Genomic DNA, 13,326 nt, shown 5'->3' with positions numbered 1-13,326 from the left:
GCTTCCTTCCTGTCTTTTGCTTTTAAAAAAGACTCATTTTAAAGCATAATGACCTTTTTGCGATTTCCTTTCTATAGTCTCCCACAGCGAGAGCTGACAACAGCACCGTGTTGTACTGCCTGCCAATTTGAGGGGGGAAAAATTCTAAAAACATCTAAAAGGAAAAAAAAAACCCTCACATCAGGAGACGGGTGTGCAGAGCCTGCGGTTGTTGAGGTGGGGGACATTTCTGGAATATTCAACAATTGCTTCTATTTTAATAAGGAAGCAGGGGGTGAGAGCTCGCCTTGGGCTGTGGTAACCAGATCTGGTTTTCATGAAACCAGCAGGTTTGCTTGGCTCATGGTTCCAGAGGCTGGAGGCTCTGTGGGTCATCTGCCTTGCTCTGGCTGGGCGTCTATACCTTGGGTTACACTTGGGCTGCACCCAAGGGCTCCAGAGAATGAGCTCTTGGGTGCTGAGGGCGGGAACAGCCCACAGCAGGTGCACTGGGCCAGAACTGTCCTCACAGTGGGTGTTTCTGGGGCATTCAGTATGGGCCAACAACCATGACAGGAAGTGGGGACTATAGATGCGGTCCTCTGCTCTGAGAAGGCAGAGGACAATTACGCATTTTGAATGTGGCCCAAATTGCCATCATCCTTCCGTCCTTGGCAGAGGCCGTGGTGAGCTTCCTCACCCTTCACACGCTGAACTGTCCGCTCAGCTTCCCAGATGACTGCCAAGCTGCTGTTGGTGGCTAGCGTGCTATCTGCTCACAGAGGGGAAGTGTGGACAGGACCTGAGTTCCCAGGACTGGGGGATGGGCCAGCACACAGTGGTACTGCCTACCTGACCATGGGTTTAGAAACAGGCAAAGAATAAAGGATACTTCTGCTCCTTAAAGTAGCCTGAGAGTGCTGGAAGGAGCTGTGGAATCCAGGTTGTGCGGTCACAGTCATGGTAAATGCACAATGTTTGTAAGAGGAATATATAGGCTCTTCACAGCACAGGGTCCTCCAGCTTTGCACACAGCCTCCAGTGGGGCTCAGTTTTGGGGACTGGAGGAACAGCCAATACCCACTGTATGCCCGGCTCTAGTTGGGTTTATCTCAGGTGTCACGATCACTTCTATTCCTTACATAGTAGCAAATAGATTGAAAATAACTTCCGCTTATTGACTTTGTGGGGAGAGGGCGTGGGCATGTGTGTGGACGTCACAGGACTTTCTGGAGTCAATGCTTTCTGGCTACCATTCGGGTCCTAGGGGTTGAACTCAGGTCATCAGCCTTGGGGGTGAGAACCTTCACTTGCCGAGCCATTTCTTAGGCCCAACTTGTTGAATATTTTTATATCAGCTGTAAACTTAGGCATTGCTTCTGTAATTAAAACATCAGAAAGTGGGGAGGGGTGCACTTCTGTGTCTGGGTGCCTGGAGAGTACACATGAAGCCCTGAGTCTGATCCTCACAAAAAACAGACAAGATGAGAGCAACCAGGTGAGATGACTTGAGAGGTTTAAAAAAAAAAAAAAGCCAGAAAGTTCAGACTGTGGGAGAAATGTCATCATTCAGGCGTCTGGAATGGGCAGGACACATGCAACTCTTGAGATTGGCAGAAAGCCCCCACTTCCTTGGAAAGACAGTTGGGAGACACAGCTTGCCCCTTCTCTGCCAGTGTCCACAGGAGAGGTGGCACAAGCCCTGAGTTAGGTGTCCTTCACACCAGAGTATGAAATAGATGTGGAGTGAGAGAGGGTAGAGGGCTAAAGCAGGGAGAATGAGTTCTGTCCTGCCTCTTCCTCGAGTGGAACCTAGTCTTTCTCAACACTGAGGAGCTCAGTAGTTCCTTTGCAGATGACCATTATGACAGTGCAGATGATGAACGCCTACTTCATGTTTACTTAGAGACCAGATGCTGTCTTGAGCGTTGTGGCTAAAACTCTTAGTTGTGCATGGCTCCTTTGGTCTTTGGTGGGGGTCCCAAGAGCCTGCATATCTCAGGAGCCCCAAGTGGAAGCTGCAGTTGCTGGCCTGCCAGCCCCAAGAGGCCCTGGCCCCGGCTGGTGCAGCATGATGTAGACCGCCCAACTCTGGTCCTGTTGCCCCCTCTCTAGGATGGCTGTAAATCCTCCACGTAATGCATGAACTCCAGCTTTTGGCTAGGTCCTGGCTAGCTAGCTTGGGCTCCTCGACTGGCCGTGATTGTTATTAATCTCTCCTCACAGCCTCTCAGCTCTGAGGGCCTGTTCTGTGGTGTCCTTTAGGTAAAGATCAAGAGAACTAATAAGCACAGAGAAGTGAATAAACGTGCCCCCCAATCCCTGTCATGTGACCAGGTGGGGACCCAGTGTCCTCTCCTGGGACTGCAGGGCAGCTGACTCTGGCGTGAGGCCCCTCTGTGTAGGTAGCTGTGCCCAGCCACGTCTGGACTCATGTCCTGGGTCTTTTAAATCCCTGAGTTCTGCCACCCTGACATGTCCCCTCCTTTTGCACACTAGCACCCCTGCGAGACAACCCCAGCCCTGGCTGGCTGATGAGCCTCTCTCTAGAGCCTGTGGGCTCCTGGCCAAGTCCTCCGCTTGACTCAGGACTGCAAGTCTGGCTTTCAAAGGGTTAACAGACTCAGTGCTCGAGAGAATGGCAGCTAATGCATTGACCCAGGGAGTCACGTCTTTTATTTTGAAAAAAAAATATGCTTGAATAGTTCAATTCCGCTGTTATTCAACTATTTTTCAGCCCTTTGAAAATGCGGGGGCTGATACTGAATGCACATTTGAATTGGGTGCAGAGGAAGCGGGCTTCTTTCTTAGCATCAGAGAAAACCACATTGTACGTATTTATTATGTGTGTACGTACACTCTTACTCATGTCATGGAGCTTGTGTAGAGGCCAGAGGACAACTTGTGGGAGTTGGCTCGGTCCTTCTACCATGTCGGTCCTAGACCTCCAACTCAGGTTGTGAGGCTTAGCCGCAAGCTCCCTTTCCCAGGGAGCCATCTTGCTGCCCTCTTCCAGGGATGCTTCTGTTTTCGTTTGTTGTGAGACAGGGTCTCATGTAGCTCAGGCTCGTCTCAGACACATTTCATGCAGCTGTGCTGGTTGTTTTTCTGGGAAGAGGGATGTGAACTGAGGAGCTGCCTCCATCAGACCCATCTGAACTGAGGAGCTGCCTCCATCAGACTGGCCTGTGGGCCTGACGTGGTGCGTTTTCTTCACTGATGCCCCAGAGGGAAGGAGCCAACTCATGGTGCTCGGTGCTGAGCCTGGGCTGGTGCTTCTGGGTGGCATAAGAAGGCAGGCTGAGCAAGCTGGTAAGTGGTAGCCCTGGAGGTCTCTGCATCAGTTCCTGCCTCCAGGTTCCAGTGCTGACTTCCCCTCATGGTGGACTGTCAGCTGTGAGGGGAAACAAAGCTTCGCTCTGCGGGCCATGGTGTCTACCATGCAACAGAAAGCAAAGCGGCAGCCCAGTAGCCAGGGTGACCTTGGACTCCTGATCCCCCTGCCTCCACCTTCTGAGTGCTGAGGATGGAGTCCAGGACCTTCTGCATGCTAGCCAAGCTCTCTACCTTCTAAGCCACACCCCAGCCTGGCTTTGGATTTGTGGCCCTTCTGGGTGCTGGGATTATAGGTGTGCGGCTTTCTGGACTGTGACTCCAGGTCAGCGAGCTTCTGGCTGTTTCCGTATGTGTAAGGGAGTTGAAGGGCCGATGGCAGCTCCTCTCTTGAGTGCTGACATTTGAGCATCATTGTTTAGTTCTCTGCTGCCTCCGCAGCTCGGGGGAGTGGTTCTGTCTCTCTTTGATGCACAGCTTATGGTTAGGAAACCCCCGAACTGAAGTGTGCATTCCAGATCCAACGAAGACAAAGCCAGAGAGGCAGGATCTAAACTCACAGACCTTGGAGTTGGCCTCTTAACATTTTTGTGCTGCAGTCTGGGTTAGGAGCAGCCTGGCATTAGACCTTGGCTCTACGAGACCATAAGCCTGAATGGCTGTACCGTGTAACTGTTCCCCAGACAAAGCACCAACTATGATCCGTGTGTTCTGTCTGTCGGATTTCACAAAGCGAACGCCAAGCCATCTAGCCTTGGCTGAGTGTCTCATGCCATGGGGCCCAGAAGATTGGTCTCGTTTTCCCCAGGGAAGTGGGGACCTGTGAGGCTACCAGAGGTGTGGTGGAGTCCCACTCCCGTGGAGGTGTGATGTGGTAGGGTGGGGAAGGGAGTGGAGAAAGGCTGTGTTTTCTTGATGGTCCAGACGATGGCCCCAGAGATGGAGTATGGCATATGCCCAGGCTGGACCAGGACTGGGAGGGGGTCCTGAAATCAGAGTTGTTAGGGTTGGAACCTAGGCCCTGACATCCCTAAAGGGAGGCTCTGCCATCAATAGGCCAGTTAAATAGATAAGTAGTGGAGATAAGCAGAGACAGGTTTATTCAGTGTGGCCACACTGGGGAGAGGAACAGGGAGATTCAGAGACAACTCAGGTCCATCAATTGGACCATCTTGACAGGTTTAGGTTTAAATACAGGGCACAAGGTAGGCACAGCTGAACAGACCTGGTCAAGGCGTGATGCTGCCCATTCTAGTAGTGGCTGGCTCCTGTCTCTTTTGTAAAGAGTTCTGCCAAGTTGTTGGAACCCTGTGATATCTGTTTCCAGCTCCTGTGGTAAGCACCAGGCTCCAGCCTTTCCCTTCCATCAGCATGAGACTCTCAGGAAACTAACTCCTTGGGGTCCGTTGTTTTAATAGTCTGACAAACAAAGGAAAGACACAATTCCTGCAAGGAGGTGACAGTGATGGGGGCAGGATCCAGACTGGAGCCTGTGCTGCTTCATTCCCCTGCCAGAACTCAGGGGGTTTCCTCGAACCAAAGCCTCCAGGACAGTGAACTGGGATCCTCTTCTGGCTGGTGAGGCCTGGTCCTGCAGCACTGGTTTAATGCAAAGTGTATGTGTGCATTCCAGGTGTTGGGTATCCCAGGACATGCAGATTGGGGCATAGGTACTACTAGACTTTTTGGGTCTCACTTTACCCTCTAATTTGGGGGCCAGGATCATACACCAAGACTCCAGATCAGTTGAGTTAGCACTTTGGGACCTCCAGACTGGCAAGCCCCTCCCCCCATTTCCTGAGTGAGTCAGTCACATTTGCTCTTAGCAAACCTCAGCTGTGGGTGGCCTAGACATGGGATCCCAGTGTTAAGAGTGACAGAACCCCTTCTCCAAATTAGAAAGGTTACTAGATCACATGATCAAGCTTCGGCAACTAGGTCCTCTTCAGGTATGGCGGGATCCAGGTGCTCAATACAGTCCTCCAGAGACAGTGTTTTAATTCTTGTCCTTGTTTCCCACCCCTTCTGTCTTAGTCAGGGTTTCTATTCCTGCACAAACATCAGGACCAAGAACCAAGTTGGGGAGGAAAGGGTTTATCCAGCGTACACTTCCACATTGCTGTTCATCACCAAAGGAAGTCAGGACTGGAACTCAAACAGGTCAGGAAGCAGGAGCTGATGCAGAGTCCATGGAGGGATGTTTCTTACTGACTTGCTTCCCCTAGCTTGCTCCCCCTGCTCTCTTATAGAACCCAGGACCACCAGCCCAGGAATGGCACCACCCACAATAGGTCTTCCCGCTTTGATCACTAATTGAGAAAATGCCTTACAGTTGGATCTCATGGAGATATTTCCTCAAGGGAGGTTCCTTTTTCTGTGTTAACTCCAGCTTGTGTCAAGTTGACACACACAATCGGCCAGTACACCCTCCAAGTGCTGTGACTCTCCCAAGTGGCACCAGGCTTACAGAGTGCCAGTTCAGCCCTGCCAGAGGCTGTGTGTGAACAGGCAATTTCACCTGGAGTCTTGGGTCTTTTCCTGGGTGCTCATTGGTCACGGGCTCTTCTAAGCACTTCCTGTCACTATGACCACTGTGTTGCTCCACTCAGTTACCCAGGGGCCACAGGTTTATTGAAGGATTAGAATGACCCTATCCATAAACATCCCAGTGCGGATGGGGAAGATTGAATATTGGGCAGCAACTCTGGCTGCAGCAGAAGTGTTGAGGAGGGGCTTGTGGAAGCAGAGAATTCAAAGCTGGGTGTTGAAGTACAAGTGGGCGATGTGGGAGTCAGCCAGTCGAGGGTCCATCATGCCGAGCCGGTGAGTTTCTTTATATAATTATCTGATGACACTCTTATTGGGTTGGCGGAAGCTAGGAAATACATGTAAGTAAAGGTAAGTAAATAAATTTCAAAGGTTTTTCCTTTCTTTTCATGCTTAGAACTTGCTAGGAATTGCATTTTTACCACAACAGAGTTCCTCCTCTTACTGCCATAAGGAAGGCTCTAGAAGTTGGTAAAACTGAAATAAGCAGATGTTCCCTGAGCAGGGCTGGGAAGGAATGTGGCCCGGGCCACGCCTGACGAAAGAGTATGGCCGATGTGTCGGAGGAGAATCTGCTGTTCACTCCTCTCTGAGGAAGGGTCTCCTTGGCTGGTACTTGCTGCCTTAGAGCAGGGCTAGCAGAAAGGCCCAGGGCAGGTGCTGCACGGTGTAAGGGCCAGCAGCTGAAGTCAGGCACAAAAGCCTAAGTACTGTGGTTTGTGTGCAGTGGCCAAGGTCAGAGGTTGAGGCTGGGGAAGAGGCTGAACCTCCTGTGCTAGCAGCTGAGAGGCCGGTGGGAGGGCCCCACCTCTCCTGTCTGGTTGGCTCCATCGAGTTTGTGTTTTTCTCAAATAGTAAAGTGACCAGTTGTGGTGGCACACGCCTTTAACACTGGCACTTTGAGGCAAAGGCGGGTGGATCTCTGTGGGTTCAAGGCCAGCCAGGGTTATACGATGAGACCCTGCCTCAAAAAACCAAATACCAATAGTAGCGCTAAATGGGATTCTTGTAAGGATCTTGGGAAACAAGCATAAGAGGCAGAGAGGATGCACTCGGTGCTTCAGGCCTGGCATGTGGTAGCTCCTTTCAGCCGCTGGACATCACCTGAGCACCATGGCAGTCCCTGCTATAATCCTATGATTCCAAATGCCTCCAGACACTGTCTGCTGGGAGACAGTCACAGGTTAAAGTGGAAAGAGACATGGGGGGGTTCCCCTTTCCTATTCCTTCCCTCCCTCCTGCCTCCCACCATCTTGCCTTCCCTTCTTCCCATCCCCCCCATGACTCTCTCCCTCTCTCCCTCCTCCCCCTCCTCCACCTTTCTGAGTTCCTTTAAACCCTTGTTCATATCTTTTCCTTGTTCACTATTAAAACAAATGAGTGACATTTTCCAATTTTATTCTGGAGTTTAGAATCCTGTTGCTAAAGTTACAAGATGCCAACTAGAAAAGGTCACAGATGCCAAGGCACACAGCCTATGAGCTAGCAAATACACCCATCGGTTGGCACCCAGGGTGGAAAACTGCCCTCATTAGCTTTGCATTTGGCAGTGTGTTTTTATGTATTATATATAATTTATATAGCATGTGATTTTATGAAATGTATGTGAAACGTTACACATAGTTTTAGATATTATTTTTGTTTTCTGAGACTGAGTCTTGTCATGTATCCCAGACTAGCCTAGAACTCATAATCCTTCTGTCTCAGGCACTGCCCTTGAAGCCTGAGATTACAGACAATCTTCAGCAATCTTCTGGAATATTTCAGGAGAGCCCTCATGTTGTATATCAGTTTTCTTCTATATTGCTTAATAAATCTGATCATGCAGGAGGGTAAACAACTCAAAATAGCTTCAGGAAGTCCCTGAAACCGACCAGATTCACTAGGCTCCTCCCTGACAGAGGAAGCAAGCCAACATGCTGAGAGTCACTCTCAGAGGAGATAAGCTGCAAAGAAGACTCTGAGATCAGACCAGCTTCGTGGAAGAAGTGGAAACCAGACAAGACACCTGGAAGTGGTTTTGACCAGGGTCCCTTTGGGAAGGACACTGTCCAACCTGTTAAGCTGCCTGCAGGCTGTGCATTTGCTTCAGGTACCAGCTTTCACCCATGAGCTGTCACCCATGCTGAAGTGGACTTTGGCAATGCACCCGTCTTTGAGACATTTCTGCTCCTATAAGTAACCCTTCAACCACATTCCTGTAAGTAACCCCAATAAAATTTATTGGGTCATCAAGTTGGACTTTAGTATCCATATTTTTGTCTGTCATGAGTTTCCTCCCTGGGGTAAATAGTACACATTGTTGTCTCCCCAGGGACAGTGTGTTGGTTTGAATATGCTTGGTTCAAGGAGTGAGCCATTATTAGGAGGTGTGGCCTTGTTGGAGTGGGTGTGGCCTTGTTGGGAGAAGTGAGTCGCTTTGGGAGTGGGGTTTGAAATGCTCTTCCTTCCTGCCTGTGGGCGAGAACTTGGTACCAGGGACTGGGGTATTGTTGGAATAGGCCTGACCATGTTTTTGCTTGGAGGAATGTAGATTTTGGAACTTTGGAAAGCAGTAGAGTGCTTTCAGTGGGGCTTAATGGGCCATCCTAGTAGGAAGACGTGAAGTGGTTCTGAGGATAATTTGAACTCTGGAGGCCTGCTGACTCAAGAAGTTTTAGAGGAGAAGAATTTTAGAATGTGGCCTAGAAACTGTTCTTGTAATATTTCTGATAAAGAATGTGAGTGATTTTTTGCCCTGTCTGAGGAGTCTACCTGGGACTAATGTAAAGAGATTTCAATTAATTGCATTGACAAAGGAAGTCTCAGAAAAGTCCAGAATAGACTTTTTCCTTTGCTTTACTCTCATGAAGAGCATTTTTATCAAGTGTAGCAAGAGCTTGGAAAGGAAAAATACAAAACGTATGGTTCAAGTAATGAAAGGGCACCAGGAAGTGGAACAGAGCTGATTCCTGTGTTTGAGGAGATAAACAGATTAAGGGAGTGGTGACCTTGGGGCAAGATCCCACCCAGCTAAACTTATTGTTTATACTTTTGCAGTTGAACAAGGAATAGCTATATCATGTTAGGCATCATTACCTGGTTATTATTTTCATTTGGACTTTTAATCTGAAATGAAGTACAATCCAGAAACGGAGGGTTCACCTGTGATCCAGATCTTGAGGCATGGTGGTCATGAAAAGCTGAGGTCCAGGTGTGGTGGTACACACCTTTAATCCTAGAACTCAGGAGACAGAGGCATGTAGATCTCTGAGTTCAAGGTCAGTCTACAGAGCAAGTTAAAGGATAGACAAGCTTAGGCAATGAAGGAGTTGGAAGACAGAAAGCTGGTGATGAATGAGGGGGCAATGTTCGAGCTCCAGCAAGCACCAGAACTTGGCAGCTTTGGCTATGTGGCTCTGGCTTTAGAGTCAAGTGAAGAAGGCGCTACTGGGACAATTGATGCTGGTTAGCTGGAGCTAAGAAACTAGCAGTAATTAACAAGAGACCAGCATCACTGAGGTGAAATCTGGGAAGTGTTTTCTGAGAGCACAAAGAAGCTGTGTTCCAGAAATAATCAAGGTTGTACCTCATGCTGCAGCTGGACTCAGTAATGTGTAAGAGTCACCCAGGTGGTACTGGTTTTGAAGGCATGAAGGGGTCATGGAGAGCAGCTGATACATGGCACTGTGAGAGGCTAGGAAAGGCCTTTGGTGAAGGTTCAGCCTCAGTTGCAGTTGATGACCCAAGGCTGAAAGGATCATGCAAAGAAGTTGAGGCTTGGAACCATGAAGAGAGCCTAAGAGAGGCTATTGGTGAAGCCTGGTTGCAGTAGAAGACCCCAGTGTATTGGAGATGCTGGTACCATGGGATGATCACCACAAACAGCAGCAGCAATGGAGTGGAGTCAACCAGATCCTAGAGTGCTACAGAGGGCAGAGCTGGAGATGCCAACCCTTTGGAGGAGCCCAGAAGATCATGTGTGGATCCCATACATTGGAACAAAAACCTGTGAGGTTGAAGTTGACTTGGAGACCCCAAGATATTGGAGACGCCAGAGCTGTAGCCATCTGCTGAGGAAAGCTGCTAACAGGGAGTGGAACCAACCCAGGAGAAAGAAGTTTGTTGCAGTCAACAAACATGAAAGGAGTTGGAGATCTGAAGAGTGCTTCGACATCAGACACTAAGATGCTGTTCGGAGTTTGCCCAGCTGGCTTTTGATCTTGCTTTCAGGATCAGTTAAGTGTTTGGATGAGTCTCAGAATAAGCTTTGAACTTTGACTTTTCGCATTGTTGAGACTGCTACAGAACATGGGGACTTTGAAAGTTGGACTAAATGTATTTTGTATTATGCTATGGTTTGCTCTGGCCCCCATAGACTCATGTGTTTGAACAAGTCTTTGGGGGCCAGGGAGTGGAATGTGGTGGTTTAAATATGCTTGGCCCAGGGAGTGGCACTATTAGGAGGAGTGGCCTTGTTGGAGTAGGTGTGGCCTTGTTGGAGGAACTATGTCATTTTGGGGGTGGGCTTTGAAACCTTTCTTCCTGCTGCCTGGAAGGTAGTCTCTCTTGGTTGGCTGTGGATGTAGAGCTCTCAGCTCCTTCTGCAGCACCGTGTCTGCCTGCAGTCTGCCATGCTTCCTGCCATGATGATAATGGGCTGAACCTCCGAAACTGTAAGCCAGCCCCAATTAAATGTTTTCCCTTACAAGAGCTTCTGTTGTCATGGTGTTTCTTCACAGCATTGGAATCCCAAACTGGGCCAGAAAGTCATGCATCACACTTGTGCTCTGCTGTCTGCCTTTCTTTGGTTCCATAATGCGTCAAACACTCATGCCCTATTGCCTTCTATCCACACATGAGCTGATTCAGATTCTGTTGAACTCTGCTTCTCTTTTTCCTGGAACGCCGTCCCATTTTCCTCTCATGACTCCGCCTTACTTCCTCTTTGCCTGAGGCAATGGCGACCTGTCTGGACATCACCTGTGCAGCCAGAAGTTCCATAAAGCCTCACCTGAGGGTGCCGCCCTCTGCTTTACCCCTTCACTGGCTCCCTACCGCTCAGTGCCCCTAATCCCAGATCACTTCACAGGGCATTTGCCTGGTTCTTTCCGTCAGCCTCACTTCTTGTCAGATCTCTTTCATGTCATTTACAGAATGGATCAGCCTCTGGTTTTCTCAGTCCTCCAGTTAGAGCTCCCCTGCAACCTCTCTCTGTCATCCCATTTTCTGCCTCATCCTTTATCCCAGGCAGTGGCATTTAGCCATCATGGGAACATAGCACCATCCTGCTAACTGCACATCCTCCTGTCGGCCCTGCCAGTTTATCATCAGGATTGTGATTGGCAGGGAGGATGGAACTCTGCAAGGTGGCTTCTGAGTGCCTGCGAGTAGGACCGGGGTCTTGGAGTTCACTGTGTATCATCCCAGGCCAGTGGATGGCTGCCCTCAGGATGATGGGGTTGTTTCTGTTCCTCCAGCCTCCATGCTTCTCCAGAGTGGACCATAGGTGGCACGCAGACCTTGGGGTGTTTTCGTCGTGCCCTTCTCCTGAGGCTCAGACCTCGTGGGACCCATTCCTCTGAGTATGTATGGGAAGTGACAGTGATAGGCTACCCTCTGCCTCACACTGTGCACGCAAAGGTGCCTGCTTTTCTCTATAGGGGCCTCTGTAAATCAAGTGGCCGTGGGGGAGGTGCCAGATGGCAGGGGACCATGGGCAGAGTCTGGGAGCTGACGTGACCTACAGCAAGAAACAGATGCCACTGTATTTTTGACCTTTCTCAGTTCGATGGCCAGATTACCGACAGACTGTCTCAGGGTTTCAGACTTCAAAGTGGCGTGGGAGGCATGGTGCGGACTCCTTGTGAGATTTGGAAGCTTAAGTTGTGGCATCTGGAGAAGCCCAGACACAGAGAGAACTTAGGCAGGAAACAGGACCTGGTTATAGCCCCAAAGGTCTGCCCAGTACCCCTACTTCTCTCCAAGTTGTCCTTGCCTCTTGAAGGTTTCATGGCTTCCTGAGGCAGCACCACCAGTGGGCCCATAAAGAAAGGGAGTCTTCCTTAGCCCAGGGAATGCTGTAAGGGGTCTTGTCTTCCCCATCGAGCCTCAAGTGAGAACTCAGACCGGCTCAGTCTGAGGCCTGCAAGGGCCTGAAGTATAAGCTTGGCTAATCTACTCTGACTAGAGAGTAGGAGACAGCAGGCAGCAGGCAGCAGACATTGGGCAGCAGGCAGGTATTGTTTTAATCCTCCAAGTACCTTAAGGACACATTGATAGCTGCTGTTAGCTGCTTTTCCGGTCCTCTGGGGTCCATTCTCATTGCCATGAAATTCAGCTTCCGGTTCAGCGGGTCGTTGAGTGGTCATTGCTATTCTCGGCCTCCCTCTGCTCCCTCAGACTTTGCCCAGTGCTGCTGTCACTGTGCAGAGGATGGAACCCAGGGCCTGGTGCATGCTAAGCAAGTGCCTTACCACCGAGCAGGCCCCAGCCTCATCTAGAGCAGGTGACCAGGACGAGCTGCTCCCCCCCTCCCGTTCCCTGCCTTGTGCAGATCTTTAGCTGGAACATTTGTCACCTCTTTGAAGCCAGGTCTCTAGCGAGCGGCATCGCGTGGACTTAGTGAACCTGCTTGGCTTACAAAGCAGTAATTTGAGCACGTATCACAGGGAAGCAGAGCTTCTCTGGTCAGCTCCAGTCTTCCGAGACACTGCTCTATCTGTCACCCCTGGCCTCCCTGTAGTCAGCCCAGCCCTCTGTCTTTGTGAAAGGTGTCCTTGTCCAAGGCTGTCACTGGCTCCAGGCGAGAGCATGGATGGGGTGGCTAGCAGAGACCTGCTAAGTCAGTGGGCTTGGGCGAAGATGGAGGCAAAGGGAAGAGGTCAGCCACAAAGGTCAGACCTTCAACTGTGTCCCTGGGTGGTTGACCTTGAGTCTGTGCAAGGAGAAGAGAAGTGGGGTAGAGCCATTGGGAAGACAGAACCTCAACTGAGAAAACGCTCCCATAAGATCTGTCTGTAGCCAATTCTGTGGGGGTATTCTCTTGATTAATGATTGATGTGGGAGGGTTTACCCCACTGTTTGTGGTACCACCCCTGGGCTGATAGTGCTGGGAGGTAAAAGAAAGGCAGCTGAACATATGAGCCAGGAGAGCAAGGAGAGCAAGCCAGCAAGCGGTGCTCCAAGTTCCTGCCGTGCTTTAACTCCTGCCTTGACTTCTCTTCCTGCTGTGCTGAGCGCCCTCCCATCTCCTGGAGTGACTGTTCCCCTTGGGCGTCTGCTGGGTTAGGGCAGCCTTGGTATTTGTATGCCAGAAGACCAGGGTCATGCAGCCACGCCCAGGCATGCCTTGAGCAGCAGTTACAGTTCTGTGACCATTCTACAAGCAGATCAAACATCTGTGGTCCTGGCAGGTAGGGTGGGCCTCTGGGGGCTGATGAAAGATGCTGAGGTGACACAGAGGTTGCTTCTGGACCTGAGGTATGG

General features: G+C 50.2%; 1 protein-coding gene across 5 annotated transcripts in view; it reads left to right on the top strand.

Annotated features, from left to right (window-relative positions):
* Rbfox1 (RNA binding fox-1 homolog 1) overlaps positions 1-13,326 on the top strand; it is a 2,095,840-nt gene that overhangs the window by 75,517 nt on the left and 2,006,997 nt on the right. The window lies entirely within an intron of this gene.

This window comes from Rattus norvegicus, chromosome 10 (assembly GCF_036323735.1).
Source record: "Rattus norvegicus strain BN/NHsdMcwi chromosome 10, GRCr8, whole genome shotgun sequence".
NCBI lineage: Eukaryota > Metazoa > Chordata > Mammalia > Rodentia > Muridae > Rattus > Rattus norvegicus.
This window is presented reverse-complemented; position numbering and strand designations above follow the sequence as displayed.